This window comes from Podarcis filfolensis, assembly GCF_964270895.1.
Source record: "Podarcis filfolensis genome assembly, chromosome: 5".
Classification (NCBI taxonomy): Eukaryota; Metazoa; Chordata; class Lepidosauria; order Squamata; family Lacertidae; genus Podarcis; species Podarcis filfolensis.
Window position 1 is genome coordinate 1707699 of NC_139608.1, and position 13804 is coordinate 1721502.

General features: G+C 45.8%; 1 protein-coding gene and 1 long non-coding RNA gene across 2 annotated transcripts in view; one reads left to right on the plus strand and one right to left on the minus strand.

The window, feature by feature from the left end:
- Positions 1-13804, minus strand: part of CCDC50 (coiled-coil domain containing 50) — a 316416-nt gene that overhangs the window by 229038 nt on the left and 73574 nt on the right. The gene's annotated exons all lie outside the window — the stretch shown is intronic.
- Positions 12475-13804, plus strand: part of LOC310762288 — a 155724-nt gene continuing 154394 nt past the window's right edge. The window contains exon 1 of the long non-coding RNA XR_014547928.1: positions 12475-13610. This is a non-coding gene — a long non-coding RNA (uncharacterized lncRNA). The remainder of the gene's footprint in view (positions 13611-13804) is intronic.

Consider the following 13804-nt stretch of genomic DNA (forward strand, 5'->3'; position numbering starts at 1 on the left):
GTTTCTCCACATTTCTGCCTTTTCATTCAACTGTCGGGGAGGGAAATCTCCCGCAGCGAGAGTTGCGCCATGCCGGGGATTTGGGAAAATGAGGGGCAATTTGGTCGAGTCAGCCACCGGCTCCGCCCTTTTGGAGGAAGTCCAGACTTGCGGCTCCAACACAGGCACAATGCCTTTTATTTTCTCTTACTCAGAACTCATAATTGCAGCTGTTTAAACATTTATCTTTTAGTGTATCTAAAGAAGAAGAAGGGGAGGGAGCTGCTGGTAGCACAAAGATGTTACATGAGACTCCAGATTAGCTGAATATTTGCCCCTTGCCTCAAAGAGAAGACGTAGGAGGCATGGAAGGACACCGAAGAGCTGGAAAAGGTGCAGAAAAGGACAAGCAAAATGATCAAGGGGCTGGGACAACTCCCATAAGGACCTCAGAAGTGCCTATATATATATTATTAGTTTTAAAATACAAAATTATAAAACATACCACACAATTTATCAGAGATACATTCTTATTCGACTTCCATCAGCACCTCTGATAATCCTCCATCTTATTCACTTCTTACGCATTTCCTAACTTAATATTGCCTTTACATTTTTAACATATCCCATCTCCTTTTTCATTTTTGCAATATTTCTAACATTATTCCTCACAAAGCTTCTTGCAAACCTACAAACGTCGTCTGATCATTGCAAATACTTTTCAAATAATCCGTAAATTTACTCCAGTCCTCAGTAAACTTCTGGTCCTGCCGGTTTCGGATCCTTCCCGTTAGTTTATCAAGTTCTGCATAGTCCATTCGTTTCATCCTCCATTCTTCCATCGTTGATAATTCTTCTTGCTTCCATCTTTGGGCCAATAATATTCTTGCTACTGTTACTGCATATAAAAAAAGCTTACATTCCTTTTTATTTATATCGTTTCCAACAATACCTAAGAGAAATGCTTCTGGTTTCTTTGTAAATGTATATTTCAACATTTTTTTTCGATTCATTATATATCATCTCCCAGAAGCATTTCATCTTTTTACACTCCCACCACATGTGATAAAATGTTCCCTCTTTTCCCTTACATTTCCAACATTTATTACTTACGTTATACATTTTTGCTAACTTTACTGGTGTAATGTACCATCTATACATCATTTTCATCACATTTTCTTTTAACGCATTACATGCAGTAAATTTTAAACCTTCAGTCCAGCATCCTGTTCTCAGAGTTGCAAACTAGATGCCTGGGGGAAACCAGCTGCAGGATTCAAACACAAGACCAACTCTCCTGTGATGGCCTTGGACTTGGGCTCAGACTTGGAACCAGAGGAGTTTCAGTCTGCACCAGATCCTTTGCCTCAGGCATGAAAGAGGTGGACCTTGAGGTTTTGCAGTCCTGAGCCGCTTAAGGCTTTATAGGTCAAAACCAACACTTTGAATTGGGCTCAGAAACTACCATAATTGGGAGCCAGTGCAGTCGGACCAGGATAGGTGCAATATGCTCTAACTCAGCATAATCTAACAATTTTGTGCTGAGTTAGACAAATTGACAGGAAAGATCAGATATATAAGAGACCAAAATTTCATCGAGGACTGGGGGAAATTCGTGGAATATCTGGAAAGTATAAGTAATGGTCAGATAACGCTAAGGGGATTTAAAGAAGCACTGTGAAAAATTAAGAAATATTGTCTAAAGGGAATAAATTGATAGATATAAAGAATGTCAATATAAAACTAAGAAATGCGTAATTTAAATGATGGCTACGAATGATTTACGGGAAAACTGAAGGAAGTCTAGGAAAAGAGTAAACTGTGAAACAAATGATGTGAACTAATTTGTTTATTGTTTTGATGTAAATCAATAACAATTATTTCAAAAAAAAAAAAAGGATAGGTGCAATATGCTCAAACCATCTTGCTCCCATGAGCAACCTGGCCGTTGAATCTGCACCAGCTGAAGTTTCCAAACTGTCTTCAGAGGCAGCCCTATGTAGAATGCATTGCAGTAATCTAACCTTGAAGTTATCAGAGCATAGACAACAGTAGTTAGGCTGTCCCTGTCCAGATAGGGGTGTACCAAGTCTGGGGCCTGATCCTGAAGAGCCCCAGTCTGCACAGGTTCCCCTGCAACAAGCACCAGCTGGGGCAAGTCAGGGGCCTGAGCCTGCCCTGGCTCCAGATGTGGGCATTCCCTCATTGCCTTCAGCTGGACCATCACTTCCAGCTGCTCCACTACCGGTTGGGTCAGGGGAGGCTGAGGCGGCCCCTGGGTCTAGTAACCCACCGACATCTCCCGAGCTGCAGAGACTCAGGTCTGAGAGAAGGAGAGACCTGAATACTCGCAGGAGGAGTGCTCGCCTTTGGGCGAGTCAGGGAGGTGAGTCACCGGGGGATCAGGACCGGCCGTTACCCTGACAGAGATAAAAGGCTGCCGGACCTGCCCCAGGTTGCGGGAGCAACATTGCTGTATGCCAGATCCTGCCTGAGATCCTGTACCTGCCCTTGCCTGGTTTCTTGCCTTGGCCCTATTGGACTGACTCCTCGCAGAGGACTGGATCTGGACTGCGTTACTCGGGTTCCCCCCAGGCCCAGCACAGTGGACCTGTCCTTGCCTGGTTTCCTGCCTCGTGTCCTGCCTTGGCCCTGTCGGACTGACTCCTAGCAGAACCTTCGGATTCTGGACCGGTCCTGGACCGTGTTTCAAGGGTTACCCCCAGGCCCAGCACATCTCCGGTCTCTCCAGCAACTGGGATTGAGAAGCACTGCTGCCTCCAAGCATGAAGACAAAGCCTTGCCCTTGGGGCGATTGGCCATCAATAGCCCTCTCCTCTTCCATGAATTTGCCAAGGGTCAAAACGGCTCACAAAAATGTCTTCATTAGGAGAAAGTTGCCCCAGAATATCAAAGAATCTTCATGAGAAGTTTCGAAAAAGGAAATCTTGTGTCAAAGTGTTGAGAACCTACCATATTTTTTGCTCTATAAGACTCACCTTTTCCCTCCTAAAAAGTAAGGGGAAATGTGTGTGCGTCGTATGGAGCGAATGCAGGCTGCACAGCTATCCCAGAAGCCAGAACAGCAAAAGGGATCACTGCTTTTGCTGCACAGCGATTCCACTTGCTGTTCTGGCTTCTGGGATTCAGAACATTTTTTTTCTTGTTTTCCTCCTCCAAAAACTAGGTGCGTCTTGTGGTCTGGTGCGTCCCATAGAGAGAAAAATACGGTAACTTAAGATTGGGGGAAAAAGAGAAATGGAGAGAGCCAAACTGGGCAGATTCTTACCCCTGCCCTAGAGCTGCTGAAGGCTAATGGGAGTTGTAGTCCAAACCCAAGTTGGGGGGGGGGAGAGAGACTGGTAATAGTTGTTCCTGGAAATTAGAGACAGAAGATATATTTGGCCTTGTTTGCATTTCAACACAAAGCTAAACAAATCCCCGAAACAATATGTGAAACAAAACACAGCAGTCCTTGAAAATTCACACTTCTCCAAATTTTAGGATGAAGTTGCTTCTGTGTGTGTGTAGAAAAATGCATCTATTAAAGGGAAGTGTGTGTTAACACATCATCAAGTGCATGAAAGTAACGTACAAAGTTTATTATATCGGGCACAATATCTTGCAAAAATTCACACATTAGGCAACGATACAGGCCAAAATGTGTGGTTTATTAGAAATCTGCACTGAAAGGATGAAAATTTCAATAATAATAATAATAATAATAATAATAATAATAATAATAATTATTTATTTATTTATACCCCGCCCATCTGGCTGAGTTTCCCCAGCCACTCTGGGCGGCTCCCAATCAAATGTTAAAAACAGTACAGCATTAAATATTAAAAACTTCCCTGAACTGGGCTGCCTTAAGATGTATTTTAAAGATAGGATAGCTGCTTATTTCCTTCACATCTGGTGGGAGGGTGTTCCACAGGGCGGGAGCCAGCACCAAGAAGGCCCACTGCCTGGTTCCCTGTAACCTCACTTCTCGCAATGATGGAACCGCCAGAAGGCCCTCGGCGCTGGACCTCAGGGTCTGGGCTGAACGATGGGGGGGAGACGCTCCATCAGGTGTTCTGGACAGAGACTGTTTAGGGCTTTCAAGGTCAGTACCAACACTTCGAATTTTGCTCGGAAACGTACTGGAAGCCAATGTAGATCTTTCAGGACCGGTGTTATGTGGACTTGGTGGCCGCCACCAGTCACCAGTCTAGCTGCCACGTTCTGGATTAGTTGTAGTTTCCGGGTCACCTTCAAAGGGAGCCCCACGTAGAGTGCATTGCAGTAGTCCAAGCGTGAGATAACTAGAGCATGCACCACTCTGGTGAGACAGTCTGCGGGCAGGTAGGGTCTCATCCTGCGTACCAGATGGAGTTGGTAGACAGCTGCCCTGGACACAGAATTGACCTGCACCTCCATGGACAGCTGTGAGTCCAGAATGACTCCCAGGCTGCGCACCTGGTCCTTCAATGGGCACAGTTGCCCCATTCAGGACCAGGGAATTCTCCACACCTGCCCGCTTGCTGTACACCACTGTGTGTGTGTATTTACTGAGATATGTAAACAGTGTAGAGATTCCTTGAAATACAAAGTAATCTGCAAGCTAAACAAACCAATAAATATTTGTTTGCTTCTTCATATTTATATCTGCCACTATTCCTCCCATCTGGTCCCATCACCTCCTGGCAAATAGGAGGGGAAGAAATGGAGGCAGTGAGAGATTTTACTTCCCTGGGCTCCATGATCACTGCAGATGGTGACAGCAGTCACGAAATTAAAAGACGCCTGCTCCTTGGGAGAAAGGCGATGACAAACCTAGACAGCATCTTAAAAAGCAGAGACATCACCTTGCCGACAAAGGTCCGTATAGTGAAAGCTCTGGTTTCCCCAGTAGTGATGTTTGGAAGTGAGAGCTGGACCATAAAGAAGGCTGATCGCCGAAGAATCGATGCTTTTGAATTCTGGTGCTGGAGGAGACTCTGGAGAGTCCCATGGACTGCAAGAAGATCCAACCTCTCCATTCTGAAGGAAATTAGCCCTGAGTGCTCACTGGAAGGACAGATCCTGAAGCTGAGGCTCCAAGACTTTGGCCACCTCATGAGAAGAGAAGACTCCCTGGAAAAGACCCTGATGTTGGGAAAGATGGAGGGCACAAGGAGAAGGGGACGACAGAGGATGAAGTGGTGGGACAGTGTTCTCGAAGCTGCCAGCATGAGTTTGACCAAACTGCGGGATGCAGTGGAAAACAGGAGTGCCTGGCGTGCTCTGGTCCAGGGGGTCACGAAGAGGCGGACACGACTAAACGACTAAACAAGGGTGAAGATTCTGCTCGGTCCCTTTCCCTGGCCTGACGCTTTCTAGACGGGAACATTGCAGCACTCTCTTGGCGTTGGAAACCCACGGATGGGTCGAGCAGAACAGATGGGGTGAGACCAGTGAGATATGCCAGAGTCTCAAAGCATCTTTTCCCCCCACTTAGCAAAAGGAATGTATGGGCTCAGCTCTGGGTTTATGTTGACACCTGGTGGCAGGATCTGAAACTGCGGTGACGTGCGAGGGGACGTTGTGATAGCAAGACAGATATCCCACCGTAGCTGCAAGAATATTAATCGCTACCAATTGGAAAGCTGGAGTGGCAAAATAAACGGTTGGAATATGCCGAGCTGGCAAAATTAAAATAAGTTGGAGTTCTTGTTATTAAATATAGGAAGAAAAAAGCACACCAAGAACTCAGGCCAATGTAAGTTTCAATAGTGGGAGTGGTCCCTAGTTGCAAATCAATAGTCAATTGTAAGAAAAACACATGTAATTACTATTACTATTGATTATTTTCAGTTGTTATCTCTGAGAAACGTAGAAAATAACAGGATATGTTTATCCGAAAGTCTCCAAACTTACACGACCTGTTAAAAATTAGATAAGGAACCCAATGTTATATAATATTGTTTTATAATTTATGATAATTTAGAATTTAAATGTATTTTCATGTAATATTTGATACTTCCAGCTGATGAAGGTGAATACATCGAAACAGGGTTTCTGATCCATAATTGACTTCTGACTTCTGCTCAGTGATTGAAACTAAGACCTTCACGTCGAATCTGACTATGGACTAACATGAACTTATCTCTGCTCATAAGCTCTTATCTTTAATTCTGTCATGAATTATTGTGTTATACATATCTTTATGAGTTTGAGTTTGTAATATCTGTTAGAGTTTGTAATCTCCATGTGAGTTGGCAAAATTGACAGAAAAACCGAGAGGCCACACTGATCAAACGTTTATTAGGAAATGGGACGTGTACAAAAAATGTCTTAAGGTTCACTGTAATAACATGACGTCTGTGGCAGCCCTTGAATGATTTCTATGGTATGGTGGATAACCGTAAGAGAATATAATACTGAAACTTAACAAAAGAAAAGGGAAATAAATAGTGCACCAGATAGATTAAGTGGTAGTTGCCTGATGGGATAGTTGCCTGATGGGAAGCGATTAGAAATTTACAAAGAATGCAATGTGATGTGATGTAACAAATATTGCCATTTTTTTCCTCCTTTCTGGATAACCTTATTGTTTGCAACTTCTTTTTCATCTCAATAAAGCATTTAAAAATAATTTTGAAAAGATAAGACGACAGAGAGCTTTTTCTTTGTGTGTACCCGTGATTCCAGATCATATCCCCTGGAACACTTTTGGGGAAGAGATTCTGCTTTGCATGTGTAAGAACACAAGAAGAAGAAGCTGGATCAGGCCCATGCCCCATCTAGACCAGAGCCCTGTTCTCACAGTGGACAGCCAGCTGCCTGGGGGGGGGGAGCCAGTGAGAAGAGAAACTTTCCCCCTCCTGGGGTTCCCAGCAATTCAGATTCAGAAGCATTATTGCTTGGGGAGGCAGAGTGCAGCCATCATGTCTAGTAGCCATCCACGGCCCTCTCCCCCTCTATGAATTTGTCTAATCCTCTTTTAAAGCCGTCTTGCTTGGTGGCCACCACTTCCTCCTGTGGCAGGGAGTTCCGCAGTCCAACTATGAGCTGCACAAAATCTCTCCAAAATCTTCCAACGTTCAGTTTCACTGGATGCCCACGTTATGAGAGAGGGAGAAAACATTTTCTCTATCTGCTTTAGTAATTACGCGTCCCTGAACACTCCGAGACAAATGCAATAATCCAGAGGATTTTTTTTTTTAAAAAAATGAAAAACATAGGCACGATGCAGCAAGCAGGTTCATAGCTTGGGGGTCCTCCTGGATCCTTTGCTGTCGCTCGAGGCTCAGGTGGCCTCAGTGGCCCCGAGTGCCTTTCATTAGCTTTGGCTGGTGGCCCAGCTACGCCCCTATCTGGACTCCTGTCGTCTGTGCTCTGGTAACCTATAGGTTAGATTACTGCAATGCGTTCTACGTAGGGCTGCCTCTGAAGACGGTTTGGAAACCTCAGCTGGTGCAGAATTCAACAGCCAGGTTGCTCACGGGAGCAAGACAGTTTGAGCATATTGCACTATCCTGGTCTGACTCCACTGGCTACCAATTAGTTTCTGGGCCCAATTCAAAGTGCTGGTTTTGACCTATAAAGCCTTAAACGGCTCAGGACCGCAATACCTCAAGGACTGCCTCTTTCCATATGAACCTACCTGGACCTTGAGATCATCTTCTGAGGCCCTCCTTCATGTGCCTCCTCCTCGAGAGGTCTGGAGGGTGGCAACACGAGAACGGGGCCTTCTCTGCAGTGGCTCCCCATCTGTGGAATGCTCTCCCCCGGAAAGTTCACCTGGCGCCTTAATTACATACCTTTAGGCACCAGGCAAAAACGTTCCTTTTTAACCAGGCCTTTGGTTGCTTTGATTGACATCCTATGCCCTTTTAAAATGTGGGGTTTTTTTTGGGGGGGGGGTATTCGGTTGTTGTTTTTATTTTGATTATATACCGTATTTTCCCGTCTATAAGACGCCCCTCATGTATAAGACTACCACTATTTTTTGAACCCAAAATTAAGAAATAAATATTTTAAACATTCTGTGTATCAGACGACCCCCAATTTTAAAATTCCGTTGCAGGAATCTCAACTAAAGCATCCAAGACAGATGGCCATCCAATTTTAAAATTTGGGGGAAAATATATTCTTATACGGGACGCGGGTGGCGCTGTGGGTTAAACCACAGAGCCTAGGACTTGCCAATCAGAAGGTCGGCGGTTTGAATCCCCATGAATCCTTATATTACCCTACAGGTTGCTAAATTCCTAACAGCCGTCCTCTCGTACAAGAGACGGAATGGAATGTTAGTTGATTATTGATAGTTATAAGAATTTTCTATAATGACATCAGATATTGATTTTAGTGTAGTGCCTAAAATTTTTAATCTTAATCTTAAACTTTTCTTATGAATGGCTAATATCTGTCCTTGTGAGTTGTGAACTGTGTTATACTACTTGTGGCTTGTATGAGTCCGCTGTTTTATTTGATTTGATTTGTTTTGATTTGTTTTGTTGTGTTGTGTTTCATGATGGGCGTAAAGCCGAATAAACATTTTGATTGATCCCCACGACGGGGTGAGCTCCCGTTGTTCGGTCCCTGCTCCCGCCAGCCTAGCAGTTCGAAAGCACGTCAAAGTGCAAGCAGATAAATAGGTACCACTCTGGTGGGAAGATAAATGGCATTTCCGTGCGCTGCTCTGGTTCGCCAGAAGCGGCTTAGTCATGCTGGCCACATGACCCAGAAGTTGTACGCCGGCTCCCTCAGCCAGTAAAGCGAGATGCGCGCCGCAACCCCAGAGTCGGGCACGACTGGACCTAATGGTCAGGGGTCCCTTTACCTTTTATAGTCTTATACACGGAAAAATATGGTATATTGTGGTTTCATATTTTGATTTTGTTCTGAGAAACGCCCTGAGACCTCCGGGTATAGGGCGGTATATAAATTCAACAAATAAATAAAAATAAATAAACATGATGTGCTCCGATACAAGCTCTCACACCCCGATCCAGTTGGAGGCGCTGGGCATTCACGTTGCACCCGTGTTGCATGTTCAATTCCCTTGCGCTCCAAAGCCTTGAACCAGGAATCGGGGCTCCATGCGTCAAAGTATTTTAACAGCAGCAGTTGAGGTCCCATCAGGGCACGATCTGGAGGTACCTGACGCAGCCCCCTGGCTTGAAATTGACAGCCCCAGTCAGTGCTGAGATAGGGGGCAATTTGCAGGCCTCACCTATGCTGCCTCAGGGTCTGCGGTGGAAGAAAAATGGGGCGTAAATGCAAATAAGATAAATACGTACTCAATGCCATGCAGGGCCCACAGTCAAAGGCTTGTGCCCCATAGCTCAGTCCCTCTGTTTCTATAGTGCCCTGCTACATCTTTTACTTACCCCCCAAACTTCTGGGGGAAAATAGTGGGATATTTAATAATAATAATAATAATAATAATAATAATAATAATAATAATAATTTATTTATACCTCGCCCATCTGACTGGGTTTCCCCAGCCACTCTGGGCGGCTTCCAACAGAATATTAAAATACAGTACAGTAGTCTGTTAAACATTAAAAGCTTCTCTAAAGAGGGCTGCCTTCAGATGTCTTTCCTAAAGAGGATTGCCTTGACATCTGATGGGAGGGTGTTCCACAGAGCGGGCGCCACCACCGAGAAGGCCCTCTGCCTGGTTCCCTGTAACTTAGCTTCTCACAGTGAGGGAACCGCCAGAAGGCCCTCGGAGCTGGACCTCAGTGTCCGGGCTGAACGATGGGGGTGGAGACGCTCCTTCGGGTCTACTGGGCGGAGGCCGTTTAGGGCTTTAAAGGTCAGCACCAACACTTTGAATTGTGCTCGGAAACGTACTGGGAGCCAATGCAGGCCTTTCAGGACCGGTGTTATGTGGTCCCGGGGGCAGCTGCCAGTCATCAGTCTGGCTGCCACATTCTGGATTAATTGCAGTTTCCGGGTCACCTTCAAAGGTAGCCCCACATAGAGTGCATAGCAGTAGTCCAAGTATTTGAAGATGATTTCTGACTTGAAGTATGTTTTGTTTCCTTGCAAAAATAATGGCTCTAGCAAGCAGTTCTTTGGGCAAAGGGGAATCATGCTGTGATTTGAGTTCTAGCCACCCCCAAATATTTCTTTTTATTATTATTATTTAAAAACGTGATTCTGATTTGTGTTGCTACAGAAGGAAGTGTCTTTTATTGGGCCTCCCTTGGTTGCCCTCTAGCGGCCATTAAAAGAAAACACACCCACACAAAGCAGCCTTGTATTACGTAGAGCCCTGAGACTGTACTGATGGAAGGGACCCCAAGGGTCATCCAGACCAACCCCCTGCATTGCAGGAATCTCAACTGAAGCATCCATGACAGACGGCCGTCCAACCTCTGTTTAAAAACCTCCAAGGAAGGAGATCCCACACCTCCCGAGAGAGACCACTCCACTGTCTAACGGCTCATATCATCAAAATGTTGTTCCTGATGTTTAGCTGGAATTTCCTTTCTTGTAACTTGATGTCATGGGTTTGAGTCCTACCCTCCGGCGCATGCAGGAGAAAACAAGCTTGCTTCCTCTTCCATGTGGCAGTCCTTGAGATATTTGAAAACGGCTCTCATATCGCATCTCAGCTTTCTCTTTTCCAGGCTAAACATACACAGCTCCTTCAACCGTTCCTCATCAGGCTTGGTTTCCAGAACCTTGATAATCTTGGTTGCTTAATTAGTTCTTCCCAGTGCTATTTTTTCCTTTAAAAAAGTTTAGGGGTACTGCCATTTTGACTCAAGAAAATCACCACTGTATAGTTCAAATCGGGGGAAATAAATACAGTAAATGGACAAAAGTACAAAGATCCACAAAATGTTTAGGGGCATGCGTTCCCCTGCACCCCCCCCCCGAAAAAAAGCACTGGTTTTTCCTAATATTTTGTTGGAATCTCCTTTCTTGAATATGGTTTCTTTCATTACTAGTGCAGGGCGTTCAGAAGACGGTCATTGCAAGAGGAGGCTAGTGCACTGGGGCAAATGGGGCATGGCCTCATCCGGCCCCCACCTGCCTGCCTTACTTATTTCCAGCCCAGTGAGTGACCCTGCCTCCCTGCTTTCTCCTCCTCAGCCTCAGCGCTGCTCTTGCAGAACTCAGCCGGGAAGAGGAGCATGGGGACACGACGAGTTGGCTCAAGCTCTCATTGGCTCTGGCGCCACCTACTGGTCACCTCCCTGCCTTCCCTCCAACCAGTCCCAATGGTGACCAGGTGCCTCTGTAAACAGATGCTCCCGAAATGTCGGCTCGTGGCTCGATTCTGCCAGCTTCTCTGCAAAAGGAACAATCACAGAAGAACAAGCACTGAAACTGGAGCTGAGGCAGAGAAGCCAGGACTGAGCTGGGGCTGCGTAGAGCATTTGTCTCATGTCTACAAAGAAATCACGCCCTGCAACTCACAAGTCCTGGCTTTACCTCCACAAGGGTGACCTGGCTATGGTGACCTGGTTGGGGACTCCTGGGGAGGGCACTCTGCATGGGACCGAGCAGAATCTTCACCCTTGTTTAGTCGTTTAGTCATGTCCGCCTCTTCATGCCCCCCTGGACCAGAGCACGCCAGGCATTCCTGTCTTCCACTGCCTCCCGCAGTTTGGTCAAACTTGTAGCTTCGAGAACACTGTCCAACCATCTCGTCCTCTGTCATCCCCTTCTCCTTGTGCCCTCCATCTTTCCCAACATCAGGGTCTTTTCCAGGGAGTCTTCTCTTCTCATGAGGTGGCCAAAGTATTGGAGCCTCAGCTTCAGGATCTGTCCTTCCAGTGAGCACTCAGGGCTGATTTCCTTCAGAATGGAGAGGTTTGATCTACTTGCATTCCATGGGACTCTCAAGAGTCTCCTCCAGCACCATAATTCAAAAGCATTGATTCTTCGGTGATCAGCCTTCTTTATGGTCCAGCTCTCACTTCCATACATCACTACTGGGGAAACCATAGCTTGAACTATACAGACCTTTGTTGGCAAGGTGATGTCTCTGCATGCGCTTAGCGGCACTTTTAAGATGACCAAGCCAGAGGACATCACACCTACGGGACCGCCTCTCCTGGTTTGCCCCACGGAGGACCTTAAGGTCCACAAATGACAACTCTTTGGAGGTCCTGAGCCTCAAGGAGGTTAGATTGGTTTCAACTAGGGCCAGGGCCTTTTCAGCACTGGCCCCAACTTGGTGGAACGCTCTGTCACAAGAGACCAGGGCCCTGCGGGACTTGACATCTTTCCGCAGGGCCTGCAAGACAGAGCTGTTCCGCCTGGCCTTTGGTTTGGACTCAGTCTGACCCTTATGTTCCCCTTCCCTTATGGTTTTGATCTATGAGCTACTATTAAAATGAGGCTGCATTTTAAATTGTATTTTAACCCATAATTTAAATTGTTTTTTTTTCCTCTTCTCCCCCCCCCGCCATTATGTTTTTATTGTAAATTTACTGCTGTTAGCCACCCTGAGCCCGGCTCTTGCCGGGGATGGCGGCGTATAAATAAAAATTCATTATTATTATTATTATTATTATTATTATTATTATTATTATTATCTTCTAGCGGTTTCTAATTCGAAAGAGAAGCTTCGGCAACAAATCCCTGCAAAGGCATGCCGGTCCTTAATCACATCCAACTTGAACCTGCCAACATTCATCTCCACTGGATGTCCACAAGTTCTGGTTTGTTCTGGCACAAACAAGCTGGCATGATTCAGGTCTGAAACATTTGGGGCCACATTCCACAGGCCTGAGACCCAGAGGTTTGCTGACCTTTTGCAGAGAAAATCCTGGAGAGGGGCGTGATCTGGGGAGGGGAATAGCTAGCGGAGGAATAGCAGCTGCATCTCTGAAAAGGCCTTTTTTTAAACAAAAGATGGAGAAGGGATGCTCTTAATGGATGCAATGTCTAAATCTTCCCCCGGGGCAGGAGTAGGAGCTATTTCAAGCTCCCACATATGTCAGGACTGTGAAAATACTGTTTGTGGGGAGAGTAAGGGATGAGGAATGGCAGGGGGAAAATATAGCCTTGCCACATTCCTGTCCAAAAATACATCTCTGGGGGAACTTTCAGAATCCATTGTCGATTCACTGGGAGACTGGCTCAGTCGGGAGGAAATCGTCCATCATGCTCTGAGCACGGAAAAAGAGATGGACTGAGTGATAAGAAACAGGCTTGCCCCCCCCCCCTAAAAAAGGGTGTTGAAGGAGAGGAGCGGAGCCATGGATGCGAAGGTCACCCCAGAGGCATCCCAGCTGGCGGGAAAGTGCGGCAAGGGACACTTCCCTCCTCGCCCCCACTGTCCCATTTTTAAAACAATTTAGATCTTAATGATTTTCTCCCCCCCCCCTCCTTTTCAGTTTTAAGCTGCCTCTTTCTGGTCCTCCCAGATAGCCTTAATTTTACGCTTCGGTGATGCTCATTTTCGAAGACTTTTAAAATTAATTATTTTTTGTCCAGTCCAGAGTTATTAGGAAGAGAGAAAAACTCCCAAAATCATAGCCAGGGGGCGGGGGGGGGGGTCTGTTCCTACAAACTGTCTAACAAAACCCTCTGGGTTTATGCTTTCCTACAATTTCTTTATTCTTTAATAATTTAAAAAAAAAAACACATCCCTCTGGAAAAATAGAATCAAGTCCTGAGTAACTTCATTGAGGGTTGATTTGGAATGGGGCAGCGTCAGCTTAAATCAGTATTAGATTTATACCCCCCCTTTTTTCCAAAGAGTTCAATGTGCCCTACACACCTCTCTTGTTTATCCTGTGAGGCTGGGCAAGACTGAGAGACAGCCAAGGCACCCAGTGGGCTCCAGGACGGAGCGGGGATTCAAACCCAGGTCTCCCAGGTCCTA